Below are 17,025 nucleotides of genomic sequence, written 5' to 3' on the forward strand. Positions count from 1 at the left end.
TCTACATGTTTTTTTGTTGCTGCGTCTTCGTCGGATGTTGGATCCCTCTGCACTACTATCTTATTCCCGTTCATGCTGAGTTTTCCCGTCATTGTGTCGCCGGTGTTTCTTAAACGATTAGCAACTTTTCTTGCAACTTCATCTCAGATAGTTGTAAATGATATACTTGAATCCCTGATTTTTCCGCTGTCAGTAAACACAGGGATGTTATCCGTGACCGCAACGAGTACTCGTCGAACTATATCATTCCATTTGATGTTACTCGTTTTTAAAACACCATATCGGTCCTGAAAAACAACAACTTCATCTCGGTCAACTCCAGCCAGGTTCATAATATCAGTTCATCTTCAGTCGCGTACTTTGACAAATCGATGTCATCGGACTTTTTCTTACTTTTCTTGCATGTAGAGGAAGATCTTCCGTAAATATCAACTTTATGTGGCGGTTTGGATGATTTTGATATGGCGTTAAGTACATTAATTGCTTCACGGCCGCATATTGGCGGATCTGTCATTGTTTGTGTTGGTAGCGTTGAATACCAAACTTGTTTATGAAGTGGCTCGACATACTTGATAAATTCAACGGTTGGAGCTAATCCATACGAATCGAAATAAATAATTCCACGGGGATCAATTGCGTATGATACCCAATGAGTACCGGGTCCTGAATTTGAGTCAAGATTGATAATACCCGTTTCAACGCTGTTTGGTCGTTGTGGTAATTGATCTCGCATGAAAACACCTCTAAAGGCAGATATTTTTAGTTGTTTAGCAGCATTAAGTAAATCAAAATTTGATGCTGGAACGTCTAACGTGTTCCTGGAAGCCTCAGACCTCTTCCCCAACGAGATCCTGGCAATCTTAGGCCGCGTCCCTTTCTTGTATCCCTTTCCTGTTGCTTTCTTTAGACCCATTCCAGCAGCTGTTCCAATAGCACCTAACGCGGCTGCTTTTGCTACGGCTGGAGCATCAGCAGCTATTAATGCCGGAATGGTCGCGAGAAGTGGAAAAATACCACCTGTTTTAACCATGTCCTTGATGGCGCTCAGAGAAAGATGAAATTGAACTCCGGTTTTTGATTTTAGGGCTTTATTGAGATGTTTAATCTGATTATTTGTCAACGATAATTTGTTTGGACCGCCACTAGAAATCTGATCTCGCTTTAGTGATATTTTTATTCCGCATTTGTTGGCGTTTTTTGATTAAAGTTTCTTCACCTGACCGGGAATCAGAGCGACATTAACATGACTGTACGACATTTTATGATAAATACTTACCACGCTCCAAATAATGATCAAAGATTTTCCACTGGTGCGTCAACGAGTCTCATTCGACCGCTACCACCTTCAAGTAACATGGCTTTATCGCTGAATATGACCGCGATTGCTCTATAATCAACACCACCACCTGTATTTAATGTGTCTTTAAGATGTATATCAACGATAGGTTGTTTTGATAGATCAAAATGCTCCAGCGAAAAATAATAGATAGGATACAAAGTTCTGAAATCATGTTGTGATATTTGCAAACCAGTATCCACATTTTGATCACGTCCCATGAATGACATCAAACGATGATATACACGTCCTATATGATTTTGTTCATAATTAAGTTGTATATTCTCTGTTGGTTCTTGTTGTCCATTTATCCGTAAAGAAATATCTGTGATACCCAGTTTATCAAATATCATATGAGTACGTTCTTGATTATTTAAACGATCGTAGTTCTGAAACGCAATAAAAATATGCCGTGGTGCAGAAACACCTTGTTGTGATGCTATATGCCATGTAAGCCAACCGTTAGTGTTACTTTGTATACTATCCGTGCTTGTTGTTAACCATGACAACAGGGATTTACCACATGTGTCCATGAAAGAAAGTAATCGCTGTTCTTCTGCGATCGTTGGAGTCATCACCGGCATCCACAAGGAAAAGTTTGTTAATACTACCTTACCAGCATCACCAGCAGGTCTCCACAGAGCATCGTTATCATCACCCTTTCTTACAAAAACAACTGTGTGTCTAGCTCCAAAAATAACTTTTCTAACATTCCTACAAAATCCAAAAATATCCGATAGTGGAATTGTACATAAAAAACTTCTATTGGCTCCTAGCAACATATTTTTACGCGTTGCAAATCCCAAGTTGAAATTTGGGTTAGCACCATGAACTACTGGCGTCACAACAGCATCAGCGTTTCCGGCAAAATTTCTTGGTCGTCTTATATTATACGGATCGCTTTCAGGGTGACCATTATTATCTTTTACAAACATCATCGTGGGACCTGCTGATCTTGTATAATCATTAGAATATTTTGCCAATCCTATTATTGTTGCAGCAACGTCGACATCTTTCTGAATCGATTCAATATTTTTTCCATCAATCATATATGTGGTGCTATCAAACAGTGTCATAATACCATTGTTGACAAAACCAACTTGTACTGCATCTGCGTAATTAGCACCGTTTGTTCTTACAATTGTACCTTCTATCTCAATAAAAGCCTCAGCGGGTAAAAAGTATCTACTTGTGTCATGAACTTGAAGTTCAATTATTCCACGTTGATCTGGTAATTGTGCGTCATAAGAATAAAACTGATAATCACGTACAGACTCATCTTTAAGGACAGGTGCTTCCATGTCAGATGCTGTGTCGGACATGCGCTTGAACATTTTATTGTAATTATTTTCGTCTAACACGTTGATTACCGCGTTCGGGAAATGCCACTTCGGGAAGTTCCACTTCCGGATATTAAACTTGAGATATTATTTCCCAATTCACCGAGTCCTTGATCTGCTAACGCTGCCAGTTTTTGATTTGCAGCTTGATTTATTATTTTACTGACATCACTTCAGTACTTGGTAATTTTACTGGTTGTCGTTTTCGTCGTATTAATCGTGCTAGTCTAGCTTTGATCGCCGAGAACGCCTTACCAGCAACATTGATAATTGCACCAGGAGCTTTTTCACGAACAACATCGATAGCTTTCATCGATAATTGTTTGCAACAGGTGCTACTTTTGGGGCTAATCTTCTAAATAATCCCTGAATAACATCACCAAGTCCATCTCCGTAAATTGCTCCGTAGACTGGTAGTCGTGAGTTTACTACTCTGACCGGTACAGGTCTACGATAATTATTATGTATGATCATCTTATCTTATTTATCATTTATCTAATCGCGGTGACTAATCATCAACGAGCTCATCAATAAGTTCCCGGTAAACACCGATATCCATGATGCCGCCGCGAAATAATCGCTGACAAATATCAGCTGCTTCATTAATTATTTCTGGTGAATTATTTCCGGCTCGTTTTCCTCCTATAAGAACTTCTGACCGCGACACGTCATTGAGAATATTGTCAGGACAAATAATATTACTGCCCAAACCACTACCAGTAACACCAGATGCATCATGAAATTCTTCTTCTGTAGATTGCTGTCGAGGAGGTTGTTGTTTTTTCTGTCGTTGAGGAATCTGTGATTTTTTCTGTTGCGGTGGGGAAGATTGTGTTGTTTTTAACGATGTTTTTAACGGTGTTAACGGATCTGCGGTTACAACAGGACTTGCAGCGGTCCTTGCTTCAACATCTTTCTTAAAATATGTAAATTCATCGTCGTACTTTGCCGTGACCCACGGAATATCTTTATGTGTAGCAAACACCAACCGTCGCCACTGTTCATAATTCAACGGTGGTGAACCCGGTTCCAGGTAATGGTCACGATCAGCAAATTCACCTACAAGATCAATTGCGTTATCGTAATTTTTCAACTTGATATTTTTTGCTATATCTTCCTTGATTTTTGCTTTACCACGTCGGTATTCCGGCGGAGCTTCGGCTTCAAGTGGCGTTTCTGGTGTATCTATGAAAACGTCTCCGGACGGTCTTGTTGTAACTTCCCTGATAGCAGTGGCCGCCCTAGCGGCTCCTTCAGCGGATCTTTCAGCTGCGTCTGCTAGCCGCCTTGTTGCAAACTTTTGTTGTTGAGCAGTACGCGCTAACGATGTAGTAACAGGCTTAAATAACCTTTTAGTGTCTTCTTCATATTCAATTTGTGCTTCCTGCTGCGCTCGTAAGTGTTCTTCAAACCAATCTCTAACAGGAAGAAATTTCTTAATTGCTTCTAGTCGCTCTCGGGCTAATCTAGCTGTGTGAGATTCTGGATGAACCATTATTTTGATATAACAATTTTTTAATTAATAGCAGCAGGAAGGCCGCGACCTCAATTAAGACGTAATTGCGTAAAGCGCGTGCATAATAAACTAGAAAAAAATCACCAACGACAATGGAGTAATATTAATTAGAAAAATTCCGGAGAAACTCTCAGTAAAGTGTCGACGCTTTTTTAAAATCTGTGGATGCTTTTTATTTTTCGATCATTTGTAGGAAGGCTTATTTTCGACGTTTGGACGTTTTTCGACCATTGGTCTGTTCGCCCTCCTTGCTGCTAATGATACTGATGCAACCCTCAATGTAAATAGATAGTATTTACTTTAGGAAAATAATCTCATGTTTCATTCGCAGTTGAAGTAAATATGTGGAAGTTTACTTTTTTACAGAACGAACTTAGGGATTTTAGAGACGTGTCTTCACAGAACTACTTTCGATTAAACATTGTTTACTGTGGACATAGTGTTAGATTTTAAAGAAATTCACACTTTTAATATAAGCTATATTAATGTAAATTCTTACAAACGTGAGAATAATTTATTTTGTGTCCGATAATAATAAGGTCAAATAGAAGAAGAACGGAAAGAGAGAAATCATATCTGTCACAAAGTACGATAAAGTATAATATGTCTAACAAATCTTTTGTGTATTAGTAGGACTGTCTTTGCTTTTTAATAACATCGTCCGGGAATATGGTGTGTTTTGTATACATTTTAGTAACAACTGTTGCCCACGATTTTTACTATGAATAGCGGCATTTTTATTGTGTTCATTTCAGAAGAGCAATGTCATAGCAACAACTTACTTGTGTTCTTCTGAGCAAATCTCTCGCATACCTAAACCACTATATTGTGTGCAATAAAGCTAAGTGATCTGTAGTTCAATAACCTTTCTTAAAAACTATCTTATTCGTCACTAGTTAAATTTAACTCAAACCTCTCCTTTAATCTCTTGTTAAAAGTATATAAAATACAATCCTAAATACAGGTAATGAACTAATACTTCTATAAATATTTAAAACTTCTTTATCCACCTTTGTGAAATGGAACTATAATAGACGTGTATCTTTTTTTTCTTTTGGAAAATATAAAGCTTGAAACAGAGCTTTACACAATGGAACCGAACTAGGCGTAATATAAAATTCTGCAAACTTCACAATTTTTAGTTTCCATGCCATCAAACACCAACTGCTGCTTTAGATAAAGAATAGCCGTTCTTGCTTCATGCTCTTGAATTTCCCTGTTAAGTCTATCGTCATAAAAATGCGCTTCCCATACACGCCTATATGAGTTTAAAATATCTGAAAAACAATGAAACCATGCATCGTTGTAAATTTATTGTAACAAAAGTTAAATCTATCACTGAGTAAATTCCAAAGTGTTTAAGAGTCTCTAATACATCAAGTTATTACATCATAACTTGTTTTCATGATCATATTTTCTTATGGAAATTATTTTTCATTAGGAATTTGTAAGTTTGATATATTCGTGAAGATACTATAATGAACGGACTAATCGAGCATATATGAGAGCAATTACAATAATTTTTATAGCATTTCTCAAGATGTATCATACCATGGTTTCTTTTATTTAATATATTTTGTAAGCATTTATATTTATTACCAATTGATCTATGGGTTAATAAAGTCTCTACTGATACTTGCAAAGCAGTTACAATTTCGCATCATTTATCATATCATTAAAACTACCAAATGAACAGCTATGAATATCCTCAGACGAAAATTGTCTTCAGCCCATGTGAACTTCACTGCTGTTTATGATTCGTATGATTAATGTTTGAATAATGCGTATTTGGATTCCTATGCTTCTATTAAAGGCCTAAGACACAATTTATGATAATTAATGAAACTGGCATATGCATCTCTTCAGCTCTTTCTGTTATATCGAAATTAGATATAAAATTCGTTGTGTGTCAATCTGACGAACAATTTTTGCACTTGAAGAATGTTGAGTACCAAGTGTAAAATTACCCTCAGTCATCATAATGACTTCCACTGAATGATTTACACAAATTCAATATAATGGTGTATCGGAAATATAATCTAAATTAGCAGGTAATTTAAAACATCATCAAGCCATATAAAAATAGGTTCACCACAGGTGTAGACATTAAAACAACAACCAACAAATCTTGCAGTCTGGATACTTAGATTTAACTGCAACTTTGCTCTCTTTAATAAAAAGGATTTCTTTTTCAGAGTATATAGAAGACTTTGTAATTAAGACATATATCAGTCCTAAAAACAATGTAAACGCTAAACTAGCACTTGATATAACTAACTTAGAACATTAAATACTACTCGAGGCACCTTAACATATACTCCAATTTCAGCTTTAATCCCAAAAATTCTTATAAAACTTACCAAGCCACCTGAATTTTGTACCCCACTAGGATGTTTATACCTCAGTGTATCAAAATGCTTGTAGCCATACTTATATATACACTCATTGCTTGTAGCCATACTTACATATACACTCATTGCTTGTAGCCATACTTACATATACACTCATTGCTTGTAGCCATACATATATATACACTCATTGCTTGTAGCCATACTTACATATACACTCATTGCTTGTAGCCATACCTACATATACACTGATTGCTTGTAGCCATGCTTATATATACACTCATTGCTTGTAGCCATACTTACATATACACTCATTGCTTGTAGCCATACTTACATATACACTCATTGCTTGTAGCCATACTTACATATACACTCATTCCTTGTAGCCATACTTATATATACATTCATTGCTTGTAGCCATACTTACATATACACTCATTGCTTGTAGCCATACTTATATATACACTCATTGCTTGTAGCCATACCTATATATACACTCATTGCTTGTAGCCATGCTTACATACACACTCATTGCTTGTAGCCATACTTACATATACACTCATTGCTTGTAGCCATGCTTATATATACACTCATTGCTTGTAGCCATACTTATATATACACTCATTCCTTGTAGCCATACTTATATATACACTCATTGCTTGTAGCCATACTTACATATACACTCACTGCTTGTAGCCATACTTACATATGCAATTATTGCTTGTAGCCATACTTACATATGCACCCATTGCTTGTAGCCATACTTACATATGCACTCATTGCTTGTAGCCATACTTACATATACACTCATTGCTTGTAGCCATACTTATATATACACTCATTGCTTGTAGCCATACTTACATATACACTCATTGCTTGTAGCCATACTTATATATACACTCATTGCTTGTAGCCATACTTACATATACACTCATTGCTTGTAGCCATACTTATATATACACTCATTGCTTGTAGCCATACTTATATATACACTCATTGCTTGTAGCCATACTTACATATACACTCATTGCTTGTAGCCATACTTACATATACACTCATTGCTTGTAGCCATACCTATATATACACTCATTGCTTGTAGCCATACTTAGATATACACTCATTGCTTGTAGCCATAGCTATATATACACTCATTGCTTGTAACCATACTTATATATACACTATTTGCTTACATACACACTCATTGCTTGTAGCCATACTTACATATACACTCATTGCTTGTAGCCATACTTATATATGCGCTCATTTGCTTGTAGCCATACTTATATATACACTCATTGCTTGTAGCCATACTTATATATACACTCATTGCTTGTAGCCATACTTACATATACACTCATTGCTTGTAACCATACTTACATATACACTCATTGCTTGTAGCCATACTTATATATACACTCATTGCTTGTAGCCATACTTACATATACACTCATTGCTTGTAGCCATACTTACATATACACTCATTGCTTGTAGCCATACTTATATATACACTCATTGCTTGTAGCCATACTTATATATACACTCATTGCTTGTAGCCATACTTACATATACAATCATTGCTTGTAGCCATACTTATATATACACTCATAGCTTGTAACCATACTTATATATACACTCATTGCTTACATACACACTCATTGCTTGTAGCCATACTTACATATACACTCATTGCTTGTAGCCATACTTATATATGCGCTCATTTGCTTGTAGCAATACTTATATATACACTCATTGCTTGTAGCCATACTTATATATACACTCATTGCTTGTAGCCATACTTACATATACACTCATTGCTTGTAGCCATACTTACATATACACTCATTGCCTGTAGCCATACTTACATATACACTCATTGCCTGTAGCCATACTTATATATACACTCATTGCTTGTAGCCATACTTACATACACACTCATTGTTTGTAGCCATACTTACATATACACTCATTGCTTGTAGCCATACTTATATATACACTCATTGCTTGTAGCCATACTTACATATACACTCATTGATTGTAGCCATACCTACATATACACTCATTGCTTGTAGCCATACTTATATATACACTCATTGCTTGTAGCCATACTTATATATACACTCATTGCTTGTAGCCATACTTACATATACACTCATTGTCTGTGGCCATACTTATATATACACTCATAGCATGTAACCATACTTATATATACACTCATTGCTTACATACACACTCATTGCTTGTAGCAACACTTCCATATACACTCATTGCTTGTAGCCATACTGATATATGCGCTCATTTGCTTGTAGCCATACTTATATATACACTCATTCCTTGTAGCCATACTTACATATACACTCATTGCTTGTAGCCATACTTACATATACACTCATTGCCTGTAGCCATACTTACATATACACTCACTGCCTGTAGCCATGCTTATATATACACTCATTGCTTGTAGCCATACTTACATATACACTCATTGCTTGTAGCCATACTTACATATACACTCATTGCTTGTAGCCATACTTATATATACACTCATTGCTTGTAACCATACTTATATATACACTCATTGCTTACATACACACTCATTGCTTGTAGCCATACTTACATATACACTCATTGCTTGTAGCCATACTTACATATACACTCATTGCTTGTAGCCATACTTACATATACACTCATTGCTTGTAGCCATACTTATATATACACTCATTGCTTGTAACCATACTTATATATACACTCATTGCTTACATACACACTCATTGCTTGTAGCCATACTTACATATACACTCATTGCTTGTAGCCATACTTATATATGCGCTCATTTGCTTGTAGCCATACTTATATATACACTCATTGCTTGTAGCCATACTTATATATACACTCATTGCTTGTAGCCATACTTAGATATACACTCATTGCTTGTAGCCATAGTTATATATACACTCATTGCTTGTAACCATACTTATATATACACTATTTGCTTACATACACACTCATTGCTTGTAGCCATACTTACATATACACTCATTGCTTGTAGCCATACTTATATATGCGCTCATTTTCTTGTAGCCATACTTATATATACACTCATTGCTTGTAGCCATACTTATATATACACTCATTGCTTGTAGCCATACTTACATATATACTCATTGCTTGTAGCCATACTTACATATACACTCATTGCCTGTAGCCATACGTACATACACACTCATTGCCTGTAGCCATCCTTAGATATACACTCATTGCTTGTAGCCATACTTACATATACACTCATTGCTTGTAGCCATACTTACATATACACTCATTGCTTGTAGCCATACTTATATATACACTCATTGCTTGTAGCCATACTTACATATACACTCATTGCTTGTAGCCATACTTACATATACACTCATTGCTTGTACCCATACTTATATATACACTCATTGCTTGTAGCCATACTTATATATACACTCATTGCTTGTACCCATACTTACATATACACTCATTGCTTGTAGCCATACTTATATATACACTCATAGCTTGTAACCATACTTATATATACACTCATTGCTTACATACACACTCATTGCTTGTAGCCATACTTACATATACACTCATTGCTTGTAGCCATACTTATATATGCGCTCATTTGCTTGTAGCCATACTTATATATACACTCATTGCTTGTAGCCATACTTTTATATACACTCATTGCTTGTAGCCATACTTACATATACACTCATTGCTTGTAGCCATACTTACATATACACTCATTGCTTGTAGCCATACTTACATATACACTCATTGCTTGTAGCCATACTTACATATACACTCATTGCTTGTAGCCATACTTACATATACACTCATTGCTTGTAGCCATACTTATATATACACTCATTGCTTGTAGCCATACTTACATATACACTCATTGCTTGTAGCCATACTTATATATACACTCATTGCTTGTAGCCATACTTACATATACACTCATTGCTTGTAGCCATACTTATATATACACTCATTGCTTGTAGCAATACTTACATATACACTCATTGCTTGTAGCCATGCTTACATATACACTCATTGCTTGTAGCCATACTTATATATACACTCATTGCTTGTAGCCATACTTATATATACACTCATTGCTTCACTCATTGCTTGTAGCCATACTTATATATACACTCATTGCTTGTAGCCATACTTACATATACACTCATTGCTTGTAGCCATACTTATATATACACTCATTGCTTGTAGCCATACCTATATATACACTCATTGCTTGTAGCCATACTTACATATACACTCATTGCTTGTAGCCATACTTACATATACACTTATTGCTTGTAGCCATACTTACATATACACTCATTGCTTGTAGCCATGCTTATATATACTCTCATTGCTTGTAGCCATACTTATATATACACTCATTGCTTGTAGCCATACTTATATATACACTCATTGCTTGTAGCCATACTTACATATACACTCATTGCTTGTAGCCATACTTACATATGCACTCATTGCTTGTAGCCATACTTACATATGCACTCATTGCTTGTAGCCATACTTACATATGCACTCATTGCTTGTAGCCATACTTACATATACACTCATTGCTTGTAGCCATACTTATATATACACTCATTGCTTGTAGCCATACTTACATATACACTAATTGCTTGTAGCCATACTTATATATACACTCATTGCTTGTAGCCATACTTACATATACACTCATTGCTTGTAGCCATACTTACATATACACTCATTGCTTGTAGCCATACTTATATATACACTCATTGCTTGTAGCCATACTTATATATACACTCATTGCTTGTAGCCATACTTAGATATACACTCATTGCTTGTAGCCATAGTTATATATACACTCATTGCTTGTAACCATACTTATATATACACTATTTGCTTACATACACACTCATTGCTTGTAGCCATACTTACATATACACTCATTGCTTGTAGCCATACTTATATATGCGCTCATTTGCTTGTAGCCATACTTATATATCCACTCATTGCTTGTAGCCATACTTATATATACACTCATTGCTTGTAGCCATACTTACATATACACTCATTGCTTGTAGCCATACTTACATATACACTCATTGCTTGTAGCCATACTTATATATACACTCATTGCTTGTAGCCATACTTACATATACACTCATTGCTTGTAGCCATACTTACATATACACTCATTGCTTGTAGCCATACTTATATATACACTCATTGCTTGTAGCCATACTTATATATACACTCATTGCTTGTAGCCATACTTACATATACACTAATTGCCTGTAGCCATACTTATATATACACTCATAGCTTGTAACCATACTTATATATACACTCATTGCTTACATACACACTCATTGCTTGTAGCCATACTTACATATACACTCATTGCTTGTAGCCATACTTATATATGCGCTCATTTGCTTGTAGCCATACTTATATATACACTCATTGCTTGTAGACATACTTATATATACACTCATTGCTTGTAGCCATACTTACATATACACTCATTGCTTGTAGCCATACTTACATATACACTCATTGCCTGTAGCCATACTTACATATACACTCATTGCCTGTAGCCATACTTATATATACACTCATTGCTTGTAGCCATACTTACATATACACTCATTGCTTGTAGCCATACTTACATATACACTCATTGCTTGTAGCCAAACTTATATATACACTCATTGCTTGTAGCGATACTTACATATACACTCATTGATTGTAGCCATACTTACATATACACTCATTGCTTGTAGCCATACTTATATATACACTCATTGCTAGTAGCCATACTTATATATACACTCATTGCTTGTAGCCATACTTACATATACACTCATTGCCTGTGGCCATACTTATATATACTCTCATAGCTTGTAATCATACTTATATATACACTCATTGCTTACATACACACTCATTGCTTGTAGCCACACTTACATATACACTCACTGCTTGTAGCCATACTTATATATGCGCTCATTTGCTTGTAGCCATACTTATATATACACTCATTGCTTGTAGCCATACTTATATATACACTCATTGCTTGTAGCCATACTTACATATACACTCATTGCTTGTAATTATACTTACATATACACTCATTGCCTGTAGCCATACTTATATATACACTCATTGCTTGTAGCCATACTTACATATACACTCATTGCTTGTAGCCATACTTACATATACACTCATTGCTTGTAGCCATACTTACATACACACTCATTGCTTGTAGCCATACTTACATATACACTCATTGCTTGTAGCCATACTTACATATACACTCATTGCTTGTAGCCATACTTATATATACACTCATTGCTTGTAACCATACTTATATATACACTCATTGCTTACATACACACTCATTGCTTGTAGCCATACTTACATATACACTCATTGCTTGTAGCCATACTTATATATGCGCTCATTTCCTTGTAGCCATACTTATATATACACTCATTGCTTGTAGCCATACTTATATATACACTCTTTTCTTGTAGCCATACTTAGATATACACTCATTGCTTGTAGCCATACTTATATATACACTCATTGCTTGTAACCATACTTATATATACACTATTTGCTTACATAAACACTCATTGCTTGTAGCCATACTTACATATACACTCATTGCTTGTAGCCATACTTATATATGTGCTCATTTGCTTGTAGCCATACCTATATATACACTCATTGCTTGTAGCCATACTTATATATACACTCATTGCTTGTAGCCATACTTACATATACACTCATTGCTTGTAGCCATACTTACATATACACTCATTGCCTGTAGCCATACGTACATACACACTCATTGCCTGTAGCCATACTTATATATACACTCATTGCTTGTAGCCATACTTACATATACACTCATTGCTTGTAGCCATACTTATATATACACTCATTGCTTGTAGCCATACTTATATATACACTCATTGCTTGTAGCCATACGTACATATACACTCATTGCTTGTAGCCATACTTACATATACACTCATTGCTTGTAGCCATACTTATATATACACTCATTGCTTGTAGCCATACTTAGATATACACTCATTGCTTGTAGCCATAGCTATATATACACTCATTGCTTGTAACCATACTTATATATACACTATTTGCTTACATACACACTCATTGCTTGTAGCCATACTTACATATACACTCATTGCTTGTAGCCATACTTATATATGCGCTCATTTGCTTGTAGCCATACTTATATATACACTCATTGCTTGTAGCCATACTTATATATACACTCATTGCTTGTAGCCATACTTACATATACACTCATTGCTTGTAGCCATACTTACATATACACTCATTGCTTGTAGCCAAACTTATATATACACTCATTGCTTGTAGCCATACTTACATATACACTCATTGATTGTAGCCATACTTACATATACACTCATTGCTTGTAGCCATACTTACATATACACTCATTGCTTGTAGCCATACTTACATATACACTCATTGCTTGTAGCCAAACTTATATATACACTCATTGCTTGTAGCCATACTTACATATACACTCATTGATTGTAGCCATACTTACATATACACTCATTGCTTGTAGCCATACTTATATATACACTCATTGCTTGTAGCCATACTTATATATACACTCATTGCTTGTAGCCATACTTACCTATACACTCATTGCCTGTGGCCATACTTATATATACTCTCATAGCTTGTAACCATACTTATATATACACTCATTGCTTACATACACACTCATTGCTTGTAGCCACACTTACATATACACTCACTGCTTGTAGCCATACTTATATATGCGCTCATTTGCTTGTAGCCATACTTATATATACACTCATTGCTTGTAGCCATACTTATATATACACTCATTGCTTGTAGCCATACTTACATATACACTCATTGCTTGTAATTATACTTACATATACACTCATTGCCTGTAGCCATACTTATATATACACTCATTGCTTGTAGCCATACTTACATATACACTCATTGCTTGTAGCCATACTTACATATACACTCATTGCTTGTAGCCATACTTACATACACACTCATTGCTTGTAGCCATACTTACATATACACTCATTGCTTGTAGCCATACTTACATATACACTCATTGCTTGTAGCCATACTTATATATACACTCATTGCTTGTAACCATACTTATATATACACTCATTGCTTACATACACACTCATTGCTTGTAGCCATACTTACATATACACTCATTGCTTGTAGCCATACTTATATATACACTCATTGCTTGTAGCCATACTTAGATATACACTCATTGCTTGTAGCCATAGTTATATATACACTCATTACTTGTAACCATACTTATATATACACTATTTGCTTACATAAACACTCATTGCTTGTAGCCATACTTACATATACACTCATTGCTTGTAGCCATACTTATATATGTGCTCATTTGCTTGTAGCCATACTTATATATACACTCATTGCTTGTAGCCATACTTATATATACACTCATTGCTTGTAGCCATACTTACATATACACTCATTGCTTGTAGCCATACTTACATATACACTCATTGCCTGTAGCCATACGTACATACACACTCATTGCCTGTAGCCATACTTATATATACACTCATTGCTTGTAGCCATACTTACATATACACTCATTGCTTGTAGCCATACTTATATATACACTCATTGCTTGTAGCCATACTTATATATACACTCATTGCTTGTAGCCATACGTACATATACACTCATTGCTTGTAGCCATACTTACATATACACTCATTGCTTGTAGCCATACTTATATATACACTCATTGCTTGTAGCCATACTTAGATATACACTCATTGCTTGTAGCCATAGCTATATATACACTCATTGCTTGTAACCATACTTATATATACACTATTTGCTTACATACACACTCATTGCTTGTAGCCATACTTACATATACACTCATTGCTTGTAGCCATACTTATATATGCGCTCATTTGCTTGTAGCCATACTTATATATACACTCATTGCTTGTAGCCATACTTATATATACACTCATTGCTTGTAGCCATACTTACATATACACTCATTGCTTGTAACCATACTTACATATACACTCATTGCTTGTAGCCATTCTTATATATGCACTCATTGCTTGTAGCCATACTTACATATACACTCATTGCTTGTAGCCATACTTACATATACACTTATTGCTTGTAGCCATACTTATATATACACTCATTGCTTGTAGCCATACTTATATATACACTCATTGCTTGTAGCCATACTTACATATACACTCATTGCTTGTAGCCATACTTATATATACACCCATAGCTTGTAACCATACTTATATATACACTCATTGCTTACATACACACTCATTGCTTGTAGCCATACTTACATATACACTCATTGCTTGTAGCCATACTTATATATGCGCTCATTTGCTTGTAGCCATACTTATATATACACTCATTGCCTGTAGCCATACTTATATATACACTCATTGCTTGTAGCCATACTTACATATACACTGATTGCTTGTAGCCATACTTACATATACACTCATTGCCTGTAGCCATACTTACATATACACTCATTGCCTGTAGCCATACTTATATATACACTCATTGCTTGTAGCCAAACTTACATATACACTGATTGTTTGTAGCCATACTTACATATACACTCATTGCTTGTAGCCATACTTATATATACACTCATTGCTTGTAGCCATACTTACATATACACTCATTGATTGTAGCCATACCTACATATACACTCATTGCTTGTAGCCATACTTATATATACACTCATTGCTTGTAGCCATACTTATATATACACTCATTGCTTGTAGCCATACTTACATATACACTCATTGCCTGTGGCCATACTTATATATACACTCATAGCTTGTAACCATACTTATATATACACTCATTGCTTACATACACACTCATTGCTTGTAGCAACACTTCCATATACACTCATTGCTTGTAGCCATACTGATATATGCGCTCATTTGCTTGTATCCATACTTATATATACACTCATTCCTTGTAGCCATACTTACATATACACTCATTGCTTGTAGCCATACTTACATATACACTCATTGCCTGTAGCCATACTTACATATACACTCATTGCCTGTAGCCATGCTTATATATACACTCATTGCTTGTAGCCATACTTACATATACACTCATTGCTTGTAGCCATACTTACATATACACTCATTGCTTGTAGCCATACCTACATACACACTCATTGCTTGTAGCCATACTTACATATACACTCATTGCTTGTAGCCATACTTACATATACACTCATTGCTTGTAGCCATACTTATATATACACTCATTGCTTGTAACCATACTTATATATACACTCATTGCTTACATACACAC

This window comes from Sinohyriopsis cumingii, chromosome 2 (genome assembly GCF_028554795.1).
Source record: "Sinohyriopsis cumingii isolate HCF-2022 chromosome 2, ASM2855479v2, whole genome shotgun sequence".
Taxonomy (NCBI): domain Eukaryota; kingdom Metazoa; phylum Mollusca; class Bivalvia; order Unionida; family Unionidae; genus Sinohyriopsis; species Sinohyriopsis cumingii.